Source organism: Crocodylus porosus, unplaced genomic scaffold, assembly GCF_001723895.1.
Source record: "Crocodylus porosus isolate Cpor-Errol unplaced genomic scaffold, CroPor_comp1, whole genome shotgun sequence".
Lineage (NCBI taxonomy): Eukaryota > Metazoa > Chordata > Crocodylia > Crocodylidae > Crocodylus > Crocodylus porosus.
Window position 1 is genome coordinate 52,528,798 of NW_017728948.1, and position 19,078 is coordinate 52,547,875.

The 19,078-nt window shown below is 46.9% G+C and overlaps 1 long non-coding RNA gene across 2 annotated transcripts; it reads left to right on the forward strand.

Annotated features, from left to right (window-relative positions):
- Positions 1-15,584: 15,584 nt before the first annotated feature.
- LOC109322372 lies at positions 15,585-17,486 on the forward strand. Of its 2 annotated transcripts, none has more exons than XR_002104367.1 (3): positions 15,585-15,635; positions 16,710-16,779; positions 17,241-17,486. It is a non-coding gene; the product is annotated as an uncharacterized LOC109322372 (long non-coding RNA). The 2 variants fall into 2 exon arrangements; XR_002104368.1 differs by lacking the exon at positions 15,585-15,635 and adding an exon at positions 15,699-15,844.
- The last annotated feature ends 1,592 nt before the right edge of the window (positions 17,487-19,078 follow it).

The following is a 19,078-nucleotide window of genomic DNA, read 5'->3' on the forward strand; positions in this document are numbered from 1 at the left end:
GGGCCCCCAGCTCCATCGCGGCGCACCGCAGCTCAGCGCAGAGCCCGCGGCCGCCCTGACAGCTCCGGGCGGCGCTGCGCGACTGGCATCCGCGCCTGCCAACCCGCCGCCTAGGCTGCTCACGCGGCAGCCAATGGCGAGGGGGGAAGGACGGGCCGGTGCCGCCCCCGAGCCGTGCTGACGGCTGGGCGGGTTCGTGGCCTGGCCGCTGCTAAGCCCCTTCGCGGCTCGCGCGGGGGAGGCTGTAGCTGGGCCGCGGCCGGGGCCGGGGCCGGGGCGGCGGCCTGATGAAGCCGCAGGGTGTTGTTGTGTGCGAAACGGTGCGAGGTGTCGGGAGCGTTCCTGACCCCGCCAGGCACTGCACTGCGCTGCGCTGTCCCCTGCTTCCCAGACACACCTGAAGGTCCCTGGGGACTGCGCCTCCGCACGTGGGGCCGAAGAAATAAGGACTGGCCGCTGGCGCTGCCATAGCACTTCCTGTCCAAGGGTCAGAGCTAGGGTGGCCACTCGTCCCGTTTCATAGAAGACGGTCCGGTGTTCTGGTCATCCGTCCTCTATTGATATTAAACTGGATGCCTTTATGTCTTCTTATTTTTCACCCGTTGGCACCCCCTGTCCCCTGCAGGACCCTGCGGGAGCTTCCCACTCCCTGCCGCCACGCCCCCGCCACGGCTGCCCGCAGGAGCTCGCCGCGCCCCCCAGCCTCGGGAGGCATGCGACGTTCATGGTGGTCCTCAGTGCAACTGTCCTCTATTCTTGAGATACCTCGATGGCCACCCTAATCAGGGCACTTGCCAACCATCAGTGAACTGAGACCCACAACATACTGGGAACACGACTATGCTGCTCCCGTACAGCACGACAGAGACTTGTGTTGAGACACAATGTGCCCACACTTTCTCCCCAGAAATGGTGGGTGATGGCCTGGGGCACCATGGTCAGTGGGGTGCCACACACACACAAACACACGTGTGAGCAGTAGGTGCGCTCACAGCAGCACTTCCCCTGTCCCACCCCGCCCTGGCAGGAGGAGCAGTGCCCAGTCTAGCCTTCCCACCACCTCCCCTCCAGCCGCTGCTCAGGCAGGGTGGCCGTCATAAAGGACATTCAAGTTTTATGCTGCTCTGTCCTCTAATGATAAGAAATAGCCAAATCGCTGATTATCCAAATTAGGATAAAATCTTCGGATTCAGCCAAATCAAATCAGGGACAGTGATCCAAATCAACGAATCAAATCACTGTCCCTGATTCAGACGGAACCTGAATCTGACTCGAATATGGCCCATTTCACACACCCCTAGTACTAGGCATTTGCCTTGCTGGCACACACCCAGTTCTGCATTAAGGCAACCACTTTACCCCCAGAGAATTAAACACTGCAGGAATAACTATACAGGGTCAAAGACATGTTTTTTTCTTCATCTCCCTCTCCCTCATTTCCTCCTCCTCCCTCCCCAAAGTCTGAAAGCTAATTTGGGTATACTTTTGACCACAGTAGGATTCTAGACAATAGCAGCTTCATTGTGCTGGGGCCTGAACCCACAGCATTTAGATAGGCAAAACACCCTAACATCAATGGAACCTTGTTTTTTTTCCAGAATAAGGGCCGCAAGGTCAGGTCTGTGATCATTAATAAAAAATCTGATACCTGTTAAAGAGGACTGAAAATGAAACCTTACCAGCAGAATGCTGTTATTTGGCTTTAGTAATATATGTTGCTGGCCACAGGCCACTTCATAGTGGACAAATGCCAATATTACAAAAGTCACCATCTAAATTGACACTAATTTGGTCTGCTGACAGTTTCAGTGGAGAGGCCAAGGACTGAGATGCTGTGGAGATGAACTCTTATCTCTAGTAGCCTGACTTCATCATTACAAGTCTCTAGTAGCCTGCTCCAAACATGTTACTTTTCCTTTGGTAAGGAACAGATGTCAAAAGCCTGGTGCTGGCTTTATACTGTAAAGGGATTCCTACGACATTGACAGTGCCCCACTGCCACTTTCAAGACCTCTTTCAATTAGTGGAGCATCACAAGGATTCAATCCAGGCTAATAACCTGGCCCTAATATTATTTTAGCTCACTTTTTTAGTAGATAATGTATACCTGTGAAGGCATGCAATAATTGCAAATGCAGCACTGATTAGTGCAAGCATCAAGTCAAGACAGAATGGTAAGACTTTAAAAACAATCTAAAAGTCTTGAAAAATAGCTACCATGGAATAATCAGCACACAACATTTAGTTATTCTTTCATTTTTCTACGGATATGTGACTAGCAGCATTGCAAAACTCCTCATTTAGCTTTTAAAATTCAAAATAAATACCAAATGTACCAATCATGAGGCACTGAAATAGTTCATGTTTCTCCCAATCAAAATGGTTCATGTTAGGGATGCATTTCAGAAATAGGAATGAGAAGGAAATGAGTTTGAAACAGTTCAAAAGTAATTGTATTGAGATGAGACCAAGTTTAGTTGCAAGTAAATCAAGAAACATGAAAAAATACTTCTTTAAATCTTAAACATTCTAATATTAAAAAAGCCTAAGTCTGTCCTTCTGTCCGTAACACTTTAGTCGCACTCTGATTGGCTGATGGAAATAGCCAATCAGAGTGATCCAATCACGGGGGAGCAGGCACTGCCATGATTCAAAGCTGTGCTGAGGACGGGACGGGGTGGGGGAGCTGAGACCAGCAGTGCTCCCTGCAAGCAGCACCGGGGACTGGACAGGCAGTGGAGGAGCCGCCAACAGCACTGGCCTCACAGCTCCCCCATCCCGCTCCCTGCAAGAGGCAGAACAGTGGCAGCATGGGGCACTGGGTGGCGGCACTCCATCCCAGCCCCCTCCCCACTGTCATTCTTGATGGGCAATTGGCTAAGTGATGATGAGATTAGGGAAAAGACAACTGGGAGGAAAGATAGAACAATGGATAAGACAATGTAGAAACAACTTATTGAATGCCAAATAGTGCCATAGAAAAAAATTTTTAATAGCAGAATTGTGGCTTGAGGTAATAGTCTGCAGCCTGAAAGAATGCTGTGAAATGTTTGTAGTTTATCAAGAAAGGATACCAAAATACAGTTTGTTTGGCACTGGGTAATTTGCAAGGTTTGATTGGCATCTATTGAAAAATAAGTTGAAAAGAAACTGAAATTGGCTATAAGAATGCTTTAGTACTGTTTTCTAATGCAAGGGTCTTTTCCCCATATGCAAAATTCTGTCCATTCATTCTCATTTGTCTTAATGAAAGAAAGATATCACAATAAGTAATTATGGACTAGATAATGCTCTTGGTAAAGGAGTGTAAGAAGAATGAATGGATTTTGCAGTTGATTAAAAATGAAAGTGAAAAAAAGGTTTGATATTTGCAAAAGCCTTTTAACTGCAACTGTATTCCAATACTATGTGTATTATTCTTACACATAGGCCATATCCTATTCCATCTTTTGGACATCTAAGTGCACTGAGGCTTCTAAGTATCTAAAATGGGTATGTGGGTCCTCTTTCTCTTATTGGGTTGTTTTACAACAAAACAAAAGTAGTAACTCAGACTGTAAAAAGGAAGATGGTAAGCAGTATTTTTCTTCTGGAGATTTTGAATGTTTCATGGTGCAGCTTTTTTGGGCTTCCCCATTATTTCATGTTGGGGTAAGATTTTAAGGCCACCTACTTGAGTTTGAGGCTAAACTTTTCTTAGAGGAACAGCCTGTTGAATGTTTTTAGGCACCCATGCTTTTGATAAGATTTCACTCTAATTGGTGGAAGGATAATTTCTGGGACCTAGGAGCTGCCAGACTAGATCAGACGAATAGTCCATCCAGTCCATTTCTTGGGACAGTACAAAATAATTCAGCAAAAACATCCAAAACACTCAGGTGACAATTTATTAGCATTTAGTCATCTAAGTGGCCATTGGGTCTAATAGCTTGGATGAAATAGAATCTGGATGACCAAATAGTAACAGAATTTCACCGCTAGCGGACAATTTTGCCATATGGAAAGTTTCTTCAGACTTACCCTCATTTAGAGATTGATATATATGCTGCAACATTAAGGGCCATATCCTATTCCATCTTTTGGACATCTAAGTGCACTGAGGCTTCTAAGTATCTAAAATGGGTATGTGGGTCCTCTTTCTCCTTATTGGGTTGTTTTTGGGTTTTGGTTTTTTTGGGGGGGTAGAGGGTGGGGAGGGACAAGGGCATGGACTCACAACACTTATAATGGTTTAAATGAAGTTTAAACCTCAAGTGGACAGGCATATATGCCCACTAGCCTGGTTTAAATCAGCCTGCAACATTTCAAAAGTATACCTAACAAATCAAATTCTGCTTTGACCTCGTTCCCTGTGTTCAGTGTTGTGTGGACACCAAGCATTCTACAGCATGGGTCTGGTCTGTCCTCCAGGCACCCCACACTGCCTTACTTCTTCCCCCAACACATAGGGTGTCTGTACATGTGATTAGAACGTGTTGGAGCAGACTTAATCAAATCTGCTGGAGCGTGATGCAGCATCTTGTGTATTCAGCATCCTGTGTTTCAAAATACAGTGGGATGCTTTAAATAAAGCCCCCACTGCCATTTTGAAACGTGGACACGGAATACACAAGACATTACAGCCTTTTAATTAGAGCAGCTCCCAAGAGCCACTCTAATTGAAATGCCCCCTCCCCCATGCCAGAGCATGTGTATAGACACCCTTTTAACTGCCCACTCTGGTGTACAGCCAGAACTCTACTGCCCATTTTCTTTCTTCTGTTGGCACATTTTAATCCATGAGCTCCCTTGCACAGCTTGATCAATACAAGCTACCTAGCAATCAGCTGTGCCCTCACTCTCTACTATAGCACAGCCCCTCATCATGCTCCCGCCTACCCCACCGCAGCCCCTAGGAACTCAAAAGAATGGTTCAAACATTTCCCAACATGTCAGGCAAGCATACCTCAAACTTTGGTCTTTTGCAGTTTACTGAAGTTTATTGAAATTGTATTTAGGAAATAAGGGAAAGCACAAAAGTGACAACACCCACAGCCACAGTCATACACCCCCTTTGAGACCCCCAAAGTGATTCCACTGTATGGTGTATGACTGTAGCTGGGGCCTAGGTTTGATTCAGATTTTTTAAAAGTCCTATCTAATGTAACTGTAGATAGTCTCATTATACGTAAACACTTACAGAAATGCTAAATTCAAGGCTTCCAATCAATGGTTAAAATTTTCTTTTCCAATCCACAAGACATATTTCTAGCTGCAGTGCAGATCTTTACTGCATATTCTGTAATCATTCCCTGAATCAAACTTGCATTGACAACAGTGGGAGTACTGCAAGAAGAATATGCAATAGAAAGATCTGAAATATGGTTCAGAGAGAATTTTGATTCCAATGACTCCATTTGTAAATTGTAGGAAGGCACTTCACACCACACTGATTTCAGGCTATAAGTTTTGGTGGATTCAGAAAAAAGGGAAATAATTCTGATGTTCATACTCCTCTAACTGAAGCGTACTTTGATTTCATTGTTCTTCAGTTACAACTACTTTTAAGGCAGGAAAGAAGCAAAGTAAATATAGTTGTTTAACTGGATTACAGGTTCTTTTCTTCTCTTTTCTCTTTTCTTTTCCACATCTATAGAATTTTATTCTTGTGGTTTTTAGTGATAATATCTTTTTAATTACAAAGAAATGATGAGACCAGCAAATTCTAATTCCTAAGCAGTATAGGAACTATACAAATAAACAACAGTGAACAATTGTTTACACTGTATTAAAATACAAAGCCCTGCCCTATCTTTCCATAATGAACAACTAACCCAGTGTTTCCTTTCAGAGTAAAATAAAGAGAAGTAAAACAAAGAACAATTTATAATACAACAATGCTTACATAATTTTTGTTGAAAGGTCAAAAGAAACCTCTGAATTTCCTTTTAGATCAATCTTGTTCACCTGATTATATATTTGAGCCCTTTTATTTTACTATATAAAATATGTTCCAATTGCAAATATCCTACCTGGCTCTTATTGGCTCTGGATTTCCAATATATTTTCAATATGGTATTTTCAAAATACTTTACAAACACAGCTAATCCGATTAAGCCTTACATGCAGCAAGGAAAGAGTTCTTTTATTTAAAAAAATGAGAAAATGTGGAACAGATAAGTTAGTCGTTTGCCCAAAATCACACAGTAAAGTCTGTGGCAGTAGCAGGAATAGATCCCAGCGTTCGTGTACTACATTCACAAAACTCTTCTTACCCATAAGTATCCTACTTAAGAGGATTTTTTTACATTTTAACTGAACAAAGCATTGTTCAGAAATAAGCAAGCATCAGTCAGGCAGCTTTAGTAAATATAGCTAAACAAGAAATAAAATAAGTATACTTAAAGGATCCAGTTCCAAACAGTTACAAGAACATTTTATTCAGCAGCTAAAGCATATTTTGGGAGAGGTGGGAACACAGGTGGCAGATGGGGAAGGCTAGCAGGGCTTAGCCCCCTCAAATGTAGGGCAGTGGTAGGGCCACAAGGCAGCCCGGCTGCGGGCTTCCAGTGGTGAGGGAGAGAGCGGGGCTAGGGCTGGGGCTGGGGGAGGAGCAGGGGCTCGGGGAGGGGTGCGGGACTGAAACCCGAGCAGCTCATAAGGGGGTGTGGCTCCTGCTGCTATGCATAACCCAGGAGGCGTGGGGGGCATGTGCCCCTGGATCTGTGTGGGGCAGTGCACGCTGCAGATGTGAGCTGGGGCCTGGCTCTTCCCAGGTGGGAGAGGGGAGGTAGATTATGCTTGGGGCAGGTGGTGACAGTATTGGAAGAGGGCTGAGGTGGGGCTGCAGCCACCCCAAGATTTGGCATAGCCCACCTGACCCCCCTCCCAGCACCACTGCGGCCTGCTGGGAAGAGCCTGCAACTGCCCCAGCCCAGCCCAAAAGGCAGCCCTGTGCACGCACCCCCCACGCCTCCTGGGACACGTGCAGCAGCATGAGCTGCCCCTCTCTGTGCCCCCCCGGATGAGCCATGGCTCTGTCCCACACCCTGACCCACCTGCCCACGCTGTGCAGGGCCTGGCAGGGCGCATGCGGGGGTCCCAGGGGCTCCATCCCCTCCAGCCTGCCGGTGCAGCCTAGGGTGGCCCCACTCTGGCTCACAGCTCCAGGCCACCCTGGGCAGTGCAGGGCCAGGAACAGGGAAGCAGCTGGGACAGGGCCAGCGTGTCACTGGGTAATGCCCCTCGCCCCCACAGACCTTTCACCTCCTCCCACCCCTTCCCCCTGCAGACTTTCCCCCCTGGGAAGGGGGGAGTGAACGCACATGCATGCACACACGCTCAGCCCCTCCCTCCCCCCACGTTATTTTCTTCCTCCACCTATGGGTGGGAAACATGTAGGTCATTGGACAAGAATATAGGATGGACTGTTTAGAACAGTGGTCACCAACTGGTCGATTTTAATCAACCAGTCAATCTCAGAGCCTCTTGGGGTCGATCTGAGGCTAGGGAGGTGACTGACCGCATGCATGCATGCACATGCACAACCCACCCCCAGCCCAGCAGGTCAGTTCATGGGGGAGGGAACAGGCAGGGGCCAGATCAAGGCCCCCACAACAAGGGACAGAATGCCACACATGAGTGGGGTCTTGGCTGGGTAGGTGATGGGAAGATTGAGCCCAGGCTCATCCATAGGCATGGGGTGGGGAGAGGGGGCTCACGCCACTGTGCGCACCTACTGGCAGAGGCCCTAGGGGGCACATGCCCCCCCATCTGTGCACAGCAGAGGCAACTGCCATTGTGGGCTGGGCTTTGCACTGAACCCCGCTGCAGCCCGCCTGGGAGCAGCCTGATGCTACATGTGTCCAACAACTGGGCAGGCAGGGCACGAGGTTCAGCCCAGCGGCAGGACACACATGGTGTGGGGCCGCTTCCAAGCCAGCTGCAGTGGGGCTTGGGGTGCAAAGCCCAGCCCACAATGGCAGCTGCTTCCTCTGCACACAGATGGGGTGGGCATGTGCACTCCCCAGCTATGAGGGAGGGAGTGGGGCTGGAGCAGGGGCAGGCCCTGCACAGTTGGGGCATGGGACACAACCACGAGTGGCTCATCTGGAGGGGCCCAGGCGGGGGTGGGACACACAGCCTGGGAGGGCATGGGGGGTGCCCCCGCATCTGCACACTGGCTGGGCAGGCTGCCGCTGTGGCTAGGGCTGGGCTGCACTGGGCTGCAGTTGGGCTGGGTAGCGGCAGCACTAGTAGTGAGGCTACAGGGGAGCTGCAGGCACCTGAAAATTCGCTGTAGCCCTCCTATAGGCCCCCGTCCTCCCAGCACTGCTGCCGCCACTCAGCCCAAGCACAGCACAGTGCAGCCCAGCCCCCCACCATGAAGAGGTGGTGGCCCCAGCTACTAGTTCCCCCTGGCTGCAGATCTGGGAGGAGCTGGACAAGGTCTTTTTGCCCCAAGTGGCACAACTTGCCTCACACCAAAGTACATGTCCAGGCACATGCGCTGAGGCAAAAATCTCTGGCACAAATTCATACCACTCCTATTTGAGCTGCTGTGAGTGTGTGGCAGAAGCCACCTCTGTTTCTACCCAAAATCTCTGCTCTGTGACAATTTGGTTAAGATGGGCCCTGCATAGGGTACACACCTTACCCTCTCTCTTGAGGTAACCTGAGCTGGATACATTCCTGAGGGAGGGGGAAACCTGCTCCCTCTGCCTACATGACTGGCATCACATACCTGGGTGAGGGGCTTGGGCTCCCTGGGGAGCTAGGAACTGCCAGTGTGCCCAGCATCTAGTGATGCATTTCAAATGGGTTGGCTGACAGCCAACAGGTGCTGACCTCTAATGGGCCAGGTAAATGAGGTCATAAGGGCTACATAGGAGGCAGGGGCAGCAGCCATGAGGAAGACTCAGAGAGAGAGAGAGAGAAGAGCTGGACCATCTAAAACTTGCTCTCTTTCTCAAAACTCATGATCAAGGAACTGCCTGCCTCCAGAGAATCTCCACCTGCCTTTGGATGATACTTGTGAGTAAGCTACCTGAGCTTTAACTAGATAAATAACTTGTAGTAACTCAGATGCATGATCAAAGGCTACCCAGCCATGCCAGTTTGCTCTATGGGATTTCTCTGATATTGCTGTACCCTATTCCAACCTTACCCCTTGTAACCAATAAAGTTCTCCTGTGTACCTAGTGTGGGAGACTTATTGGGTGTGGGTCTAGATTATGCCTTGGGGTCGCCTTGGTTCGGCTGACAAAGAGAGACCACTACTTGTGCTTCTGACTGAGGGAAGCACCCCCAAGTGCTTGAAGTGAGTCAAGTACCCTTGAGGGCTACTAGGCCTGTGTTACCCAGGGGACGCAGAGCCAGAATCAAGCCCAGCCCTGGGTAGTGGCAGTTTTTACCCCAGGCTAGTGGGTGTGCTCCAGGAAGGGAGTCAGCCAAATGTGAGGCACCCCCAGGGAAGCACTCAGAGCCTGGAAGGTGGTCAGGCACCGTGAGGTGGGTGGCTCAATACAGGAGCACCCCCTACTGGCCTGCCACAGAGTGCACATGCCTGCATGTGTGGATGTGCCCTAGATATCTCCTGTCAGTTGTCCATGTCTCAGCTCCATACAGGAAGGTGGGGATCACAACTGCTTGCTAGACCATGAGCTGGTTTTGGATCTGATGTTCCAATTTTTGAAGACCCATTTCTTCAGACATCTAAAAGCTGCACTTGTACACTTGAGGCAATGTTGGATTTCTTTGTTGACAACAGTCTTCTATGGGAGATGGCTTCCAAGGTATGGGAACTACTCAGTGTTTTCCAGAGTCTCACTATGGATGTGGATTACCAGAGATGGGGAGTGTTCATTAGGAGCTTGTTGGTAAAAGATCTTAGTTTTCTGAATGTTAAGCATCAGTCCCATTTTCTTGTATGCTTCAGTAAAGATGTTGAAGACTGCCTGAAGGCCTGCTTCCAAGTAAGCACACACTATAGCATCATCAGCATACTGGAACTAAACGATTGAAGTCAGGGTGGCCTTGGTTTTGACTTGGAGTCACCCAAGGTTAAACCACTCATTCAGTAGTTTAGCTCCATTTTGGCTGAAAGCTTGGTGGCCAGATGTAGCATTGCGACAAGTAATACTGAGAAGAGTGCTGGAATAATGACTCAGCCTCGCTTAACTCCCATTTTAACCTCAAAGGAACCTGTGATAGATCCATTACTGAGAACCACTGCTCACATACCATCATGGAGCAGGCAGAAAATGGTGACAAGTTTTGGTGGGCATCCGTACTTCAGAAGGATCCTCCACAACACTTCTCAGCTGATGGAGTCAAAAGCTTCTGTGAGGTCCATGAAGGCCCTGTAAGAAGGCTTATGTTGCTCCCAGCATGTCTCCTACAGCTGGTGAGCACTGAAAATCATGTCAGTTGTGCCTCTTGATGTCCTCAACCTCAGTGTCAACCCACACTGAGATTCCAGGAGGAGCTCTTCAGCAAGTCAAAGGAGATGGATCAGGAGGGTTCTCTCAATGATTTTTCCTGTGGTACACAGCACAGCAATCCCTCTGTACTTTCCACAGTTGGACTTGTCACTTTTTTTGAAGACTGTCACAGTCATGGTGTTCCTGAAGTTGTCTGGGATTTTCTCATAATTCCAGATCCTTAAGATGAGGGCATGAAGCTGTGATGTGAGCTCCTCTCCCCTCTGCTTGAAGATTTCTGTGGGGATTCCAACTGCTCCAGATGCCTTGCCATTCTTCATCTGCTTGATGGCTTTCCCCATCTCGTCATGGGCTGGAGGGATTCTGAGATTATCTCTAACTGTGTGTTGTGGGATGAAGTTAAAGACACTCTCATCAACAGTCTTGAGACGGTCCTCAAAATGCTCCTTCCAACAGGCATTGATGGCTCCCCTTTCCTTGATCAGGTCTCCTCCATCCTTAGGTACTCAAGGGGATTGCTCATTATCATGAATGTCATGAGACATTCATGAGAATAAGCATGATAAAGCTGCACACAGTCAAAAGCAGTGGGCTTAACACAACTTGTGAGCTATAGGCAGTTTAGGGGAGTCAAGACAGGAACTCTAAAGCTGCAGAAAACTTCAAGCAGGTGAGCTGGAGCGAGCTGCAAAGAGAAAGAGTTCTAGACAGCTAGTGAGGTAATGGCCACAGCATAGCTAAGTAGGCTACAGCAGAGCAGAGCCTGCTTAGCATCGCAGTAGGCTGCAGCAGAGCAGAGGCTACTTAGGACTATTGGGCTAAGGATAAACCCCTGTCTGTGGTTGAAAGATCATGTGAGTGGAAGGGATGCCGAAAGCAGTATAAGCCTGGTTTCTGGCCTAGAGAGATCAGCCTTGAAAGGAAAAGAGCTAGAGGGCCCTCTGAGAGCTGTAGGGAGAAGAGCTCTCTGGAGAGCAACCTACTGACTCATGATCCACAGAAAAAGGGAGATACAGTGAGGAGCTGGTGGGAACCAGCTGATCGGGGACAAGGGTTTTCTGTGTTAGAGGAATGCAGTTATTTTGGGTTAAGGGCTAATTCTGGCTGTTCTAGTGCCTCAAGACTTACTCTGGCATTCTGAGGGCAGACTCACAAATTTATACTTATTAACCATCAAGTCATGGCAGGTGAGGACAGGCCAGTATCCTGGTGGGAGCTGGAGCAAGAAACAGGATTAGTGGGGCTGCCAGAGGGGACTAGAGTCCCTGTTTGGAAGTGGGTCCTGTTATAAAGGATTGTCCTTGGCTGTAAATAGGCAGTAATGGAGTGCTAACATGAGGGAAAGCCAAGACTTTTGAATAGCAACAGCATGACCTTGGGGAGCAAAAATGGGCAATGTATATTACCAGCACCAGCAAGCCAACTCGCATATCAAGCAACACTGAAAATTTTGTCACAAAGGTATTTATTGTGCATAAGCCTTCACAACCATCTGCATCTGCACACCCACTATGCTTGATTCATCCATCCCTACTGTTCTCATCTTCTAGGAAATAGCAACAACAATGACCATTTCAAGCATCCGTTGAGCAGGAGAGGCACACTTCAGCAGCCATTCACCTTTTTCCCCAAATGCAGATTTTTTTCCCCCCTTGAAACAGGCATCTGATATTGTTCTACATTCCAAGTTAAATCAAAATGAGAAATTATGTATTTAGATAAATATGAGCCCGAATCCTTTACACCAGGGGTGTCAAACTCATCTGGTCCCACAGGCTGGATGAGTGGCATGGGACTAGGCCATGGGCTGGATGAACCATGCAGGGCTGGCCAGATTGAACCCATGAAACACCCCCTCACTTCCCACCACACTCTGGATCCAGTGAATGTGGTACCCACTCCAGGTGGTCAGGAATGGGCACCATGTGCAGCGTGAGTGCCATAGTCCCACACTAGCTAGAGCAAGTGCTGGATCTAGCATTCAGGGGACCCCCAGACCCTCTCCCCATCCCCCCATGTTGGATCCAATCCCTGGTCTGGCCAGTTTGGGACTCATATTGCACATGATACATGTCCTGGACTGGCCAGAGTTGGTGCCATATGCAACACAGTCCCGGATCAACTGAAATAGGCACCAAATGTGGAGTGCATCCCAGGCTCTGCATATGGAGCTGGTCTGGTACACACCACATGGGTTAGCTACTGGACCCTGGGGCGGTACTGGAGCCTAGATAAGGAGCTTATGTGGGCTGGATCCAGCCTGTGGGCTGTATCTGTGACCTCCTACATTAGACCTTGTGTAGAGTTATATCATACCATCAGTTTTAAGTATATTTCATAATTCATCATTTCAGTGGGACAGACTAGGTCCCAGCATTTAGTACACAGGCCTACTGAAGTTGTGAGACTTCTCAGTGACAGCAAAATTAAAAACAAAGAAGTAGTTCTCTCTTATGCAAAAAAAACCTAAGGGAGAGGGTCTAGACAAATGAAAAATCCTAAGAAATACTAGATGATCAGTCCAGCTTCACAGCAGCCTGTAATCTCAACAGTCTTTCTCAAAGAGTCTTAAAAAAATAGCCATTTTCCATGACTCACAGAGTACTTATCTGCTAGCTTTATGCTTTCTTTCCAGCTTGTGCTAAAATTAGCAAGGCAAATTGCCATGTATTATAGGCCCACTGCTATCTACTGTAGCTGAATATGATTCACAGAGATTTAGACATCAGTGGTGGAAAATTTTGCCAGATTCAACTCTGAATTCTACCTTGATTGGCACAGAAATGACATTTCATGGTAGTGAAGAAATACTGATGGGCTTTTCCTTCTTTGCCTCAGATCCTGCTAGCTTCATAAAGAAAACAAAACAATTATAGTGTCTCACTTTTTATCATTAAAATATAACGAGATTTTAAAAGTAAAGCTAAAATGAAATAGATTCAAGTCTTCACCTGTCAAAGATAACAAGGCCTGACTCAGCAGATGAAACAAGTTAACATTCTTAAGGCAGCAGAACTTATGGCATTTATTCCATGAAGTGTGCTTTACAATCAGTTTGTTTCTCTATAATGCCCTAGGGGTGTGATTATCTTATAATATAACTACTCCCCTTCTACCTTTCTGCTTAATTATACTCTATAAACTTGTATTCCCTTTGTAAATTAGTAGCTTTATACACACAGTAACAAAGAGGCAGATTTCTATATGGAGTTACAGTTTAATCTGTTTACACAGAATTTATTTTTACTGGTACACAACTCAACTACAAATATTCCCAGACTCCTATGGGCTGGAAGCTTGTATAAGGTTGCAGAAGTGGTGTCTTCACCAGACAGTTTAATAATCACCAAAGAAAAATAATTGGTGAATTATTGCCGCTTGTTTTTTAGATATACAAAGTGCATTTCAAATAGGAAAAATGCTATGTACTGGTAATTATTAGGTATCTATCGTGGAAAAGATGACCAAAATGTTTAGAGTAACTGAGTTATACAATTTAAAAACAATGAAGAATAATTGAACACAAATAATGTATAACTAAATTTCTAACAGAATTCCAATGCTATAGTTGTCTCTAGAAAGGATATATCAATTTGGTTTGCCCTTGTCCTTTCCTTCAAAGTTATATTATTATTATTATTATTATAATCCACATGCGCTAATTGTAGTGAACATAAATTCTAGGAACGAATTAAAGAGGATATTGTGACAGTTATGTGGGCTACAAATGGAACCTGATCTATTTTGAGTGTGAACTTAAGATAACTTTTGAGTGTATGTAAATTGTGGTATATTCACCAAATTATTTCTGATTAAACCTGGAGCCCCATGGATCCTAAACAAACACTGGATCCCTTTATTTTAAGACTCCAACCCTCAAAACAAATTATTCCACCTGGACAGACCCCTGGTTGCATCTCTATGGGCACAGAAGCTGCTCATATGGAGTACCTTCCAGAATTGAGCCTATATTTGAAATGAAGCCACAAATATAGAATGGGTGGTGATCCACTGGCTGGCACAGCATCTGAATGAGACCTGGGGGTCAGGACTGACTGGAAGATGAATATGAGCCAACAGTTGATGAGGCTGCCAAAAGGGCAAACAAAACTCTGGTGTGCATCAGCCACTGTGCAGCCAATGGATCCAGGAAGGTTCTCTTCCCTCTCTATTCAGGGGCAAATCCAGAGTCAAGCAGCAGTTGAATGGAGGTTTTCAGGATCCAAATTTTGGATGTAGGCATTTAAATTCCACAAATTCCTTTTGTGACTCTGGGCTTTGGCTCCCACCTCCAGGCCGCAGGGAAACACCTCTGTTGGTTTGGGTTCTGCCACAAACCCTCTCTGAGCCAGGCTCATCCTTTCTTGCAAAAGGCAGCTCTTTTTATCCAGTTGCTCGAGGTTACACCACTCACAAAGTGAGTAGAGGCAAGATGTCCATTTCTCTTTGAAATGGGATTTAAAGCCCATTAACTAGTCAGTGGGGGCCAGCCTTTTTGGCTGGTGTGCCACAAACTAGCCTTGCATCCTCCCTAACTTGAACCCCTTCCTCTGCCAGATCTGCTTCCCTGCCTCCTGCCCTGTGCTTCCTGCCTCATCCCCTGGTTCCTGCCTTATCTGCAGCTATGCTCCTCGTTCCCTGTCCTGCCAGGGAGGCTCGATCCGGGGGTGGGGGGCAGGCTCTGAACACCTCTGCCCGATCAGGCTTCATACAAAATGCAACAGCAGCCGGTTTTCCCAAAACCCAACACGGTGCTGCTATGCTCTCAAGTGCCTGCCTCTGGGGCAGCGACCCCCGCAGGACAATGCCCCCGCTCAGCAAGCCCCGGAAGGACCCCCGGTTGGAGCAGGGGTCCAGTGCACCCAGCCCCGGGCTCAACCGCCCCAAAGTCCGCAGCGGCGTCCGAGCACGGCAGTTTCGCGGGGCTGCGCTGCCGGCCGGACTGCTGGCCTGCCCCGAGCCCCGGAGAGTCCGCCAGCCCCTCCCCGCTCGGCGCCCGCCGGCTGCGGCACACCCCGCCCCGCCCCCACTCCGGCGCCGCGAGTCACGCGCTTCCTCCCCGCCAATAGCGACGCGGGCAACCACCTTTGCCCTCGCCTTCCCCCACCCCCTCCCCACCGGACGGGCAGAGTCTCGCGAGAACAGCGAGCCGCTATTTAAGCGCCGCGAAGGCCAGGCCTCGGCCTCTGCCTGTCGGCGCGCTGGGTGTACGCGGTAGGTGGTGCGGGGTTGGGTGCAGCATCTCCGGCCGAGCCTGGCAGCGTGCCCTGGGGGTCACGTCGCGCCCCACCCCCCAGGTGTTGTGAGGGTCCCCAAGGGTGCGCCGGGAGGCTTCATCGGGATCCGCGTGCCCCCGGCCCGCCCGCGGAGGTGGAAGCCCAGAGCCGGGCCTTCCTGAGGACCTGGGTGCCTCGTGCCCCTAGGTGGGGGAGCCAGGGGGAGAGATACACCTTTCTGGAGGTGCTGCCTCGGCTGGGTCTGTTCTGGGCAGGAGCTTTGATGACCCGAGGTTCAGGGCGGTTTAGGATCGCTCATGGTGCGGAAGAGCTGCTTTTATGTCTCTTCTTTAGCCGTCTTTAAAAACGTATTTAAGTCTTGTTTAGCAGTGCATTTCTCTCTAATGCCGAGATGCTGACCTTCCCCAGGTGGGATTTGTTATAGGTTGTGAGATGCTTTGCTTGTCAATGAGCTGGTCACTTGACAAGAGACTAAATGGCTGCCTTTATTGTGGTGCCAGTGCTGTCAGATGTAGCAGTGATGGCCCAGCAATTATGTGAAATGCAGAACTCTTCAGAATGAAGGCTGCTTTTGTTGGAGCAGGTCTGCATGCAGGATGAAGTTGGAAAAGCTTTTGAGTGGAAGATGTTTTTCCTCAGGTGCCCATGAAGTGGTTCTGAGGAAGAATTGCATGTTCAAAAAGCTTGTTCCACTTTAGCCCAACTACACAGTCCAGTAAAGAAATCCTTTCCAGTGTGAAAGAACTGGGTCAAAGATTCAAGTTCAATTTCAATTAGCATTAAGACATCCTTCCCTGTTTGAATGGCAGGGATTGGCAGCAAGTGTTCTTCATAAGCTTGAACTACATTGTGACTTGGAAGCTAGCCTGTTATTCGTGGTTCAGTTTTATACAAGGAGTATAAACTACAATGCTGAAATAAGACCTTTGCTTTCACTAGATAGATAGTTTCTTAAAATGTAAGCGGGTAGTTTTATATTGCTTTGGTTTTCTTCTCGAAATTTGTATTTTAAATCTTTTAAGGCAGCATGGTTATGGGTTTCTTTTTGCAGACAAATGGCCATATCTGAAGTTTTACCAAGGCACTTCATTCAAAATGTAAGACTGCTCCTCTGCCAGAAGGTAACAGATTCTGATGGAATGAGAATTGCCCATTTGCTTTGATTGTGACTTGGCAGTAATTGATGTTTCATTAATAAAAGCACTTGTTAACTTTTTTTTTTAACTTGCAAGAATGAGTACCTTGTGGAAAGAGTATGTTGGGTAACAAACATCCCCTTCAGCTTTGCCCTCTTAAGGCTGGCTGTGTCTTAAGTGGCCAACACAGAGGGGTATAGTAATCCTCTCTGAAACCCAGAGGTGAGCTTTAAAACTCTGCTTTGGATCCTGTCTGGAGGGACAAATATATGAAATCCATTAAACACTCCAGTTCTAGATGTTAGTAACTGAAAATGGGGAAATTTACTGTGGGGGCTCATTATTTTAAGGCTTGTTGCTGGTTTGAACTATTAATGTTACCATATTTATTGGCCTTTTGCTTTAGGGTGTGACTTAAGATCACATTAAGTTCCTCTTTATTTCAGAATTGTCAAGAAAGTGTCTGCATTCACTGGATGCTGCAGTACGCTTCATAGGGTTTGTAGGATGCTTGACAGGAGAAAACTGCTGTCCATAGATGATGATGAATTTCTGGGTATGTAATGTGAATATGAGCCTGTCACTTTCCCTGGATGATGACTTGGGCTAACTATATTGCTTTTAACTTTTGTGTGGTCCTCAATGTTTCAGAAGTCTTTTGTTTTTGAATAAATTTATTCTTTAAAACTGTGTCCCTGTTCTGCTTCTTTTCAGACATATATGGTTACTTGGATTTTATATTAAAATTTCTCTTATTCATGCATCTTCTCTTTCTATATAACAGATGACAAATGTGCATATAGAGGTTCTAGTAGAAATAGACCTGAGACTCTTAATAGTATCAAAGCAGTCTAATAACAGAAGCGCTGGGAGAGAATTCAGATTTGAGATCTGGAAACCTCCTAAAATACCTGTTGGATGAAGGCTGAGTTAAGCAACCTCCTTCAACTCCCCAAACATTAAAGACCAATAGACCACCTGCAGAGTTGCCAGCTCAGAAATCCCTATTTTATAGTGCATTTCCTTAACTTTCCATGGGTAGTGCTGTTGCTCAGTAGAAATTGAGTCCTGGAGCAGGGATGGATAATCTGGCATAGGCAGCACAGCAGCATATTGGCAATGGAGGGGGGGCCAAATGGCACTCAGAAGGATATGGGGCTAATGTATGGCATACCTATCACATGCATGCACCTTTTTTTTTTTTTTTTTGCCACCCAACCCTGGCCCGCACGCTCGCTGTCTCTGTGGTATGTCTTTTTCAGCCCATCATAGTTTTCTTCCACCCTGGTTTGCTTTTATTCTGAAAAGCATCAGTAAGAGCTAAACAAAATAAACTTCCTGTTTCCAGTATTGTATTTTATGGATAACATCCAGTTTACTGCAGAATTTATAACTGGATCAAAATTGGATACAAACCTTAGCTTGCTGAATCCTAAGAGTACTAGTATTCAAGATTTTTTTTTTTCCCTTGGCTTTCATTAAGTTACGATTGTGCTATGAATCAATTTGTTCTCTGTCCTTGTTACATGTATAGTGTATCTTTGCAAGAAGCTGAGCAATTAGTTTTAAATCTGTATACAGGTTTTGACATCACTATATCAGAATTTTCCATATACATACTATGGCAGAGTTCTTAGTTTGATAGCCTTACATCAGTTATTTCTGGTGCAAGAGTTAGTTGCTCCCAATTTTATCTGTTTAATTGATTAGTATTTGGCCTTACCACTGCTTCCTGCCACCAGACTTTCAAGCCTTGTGCTTGGGATGTGGGCCCAATCCTACATCTGCCTTCCAGACCAACCTGGCGCTGCTCACAACCCTCAGGCCCAAAAGTTTGGGCATGTGTGTGCACATGTGCATATATGTGAGTCTCACGCTGTACGCACACCTTGGTATAAATGAAATGTGCCACCAACTTTTAATCTAGATAAATTTGTGATTCCTGGGGCACAATTCCTGGGAAATGCTGTTCTACCAAGTATGTTGAGGCAGTTCTCAATCTATCCTGTTTGAACTGTTTCCGATTGAATTTTGACAAGGTAGTGAGAATTTCTGGCTATTACAGCTGGCCAGACTCCACTGAATGTTTAATTATATGCTTTATCAGGAGAAAATAGGCCCTACCCCAGAACCTAATGGTTAGGACACACCCGGGGAGTCAGCAGACTAGGTTCACTTCTCTACTACAAATCAGGCAGTGTGGGTTCCCCACATAACCAAGTTCAGTCTTAACCACTGGTGTATTTCCTTTCTGTTTTATGTGAAGCCTAATTTGGGAAGCATG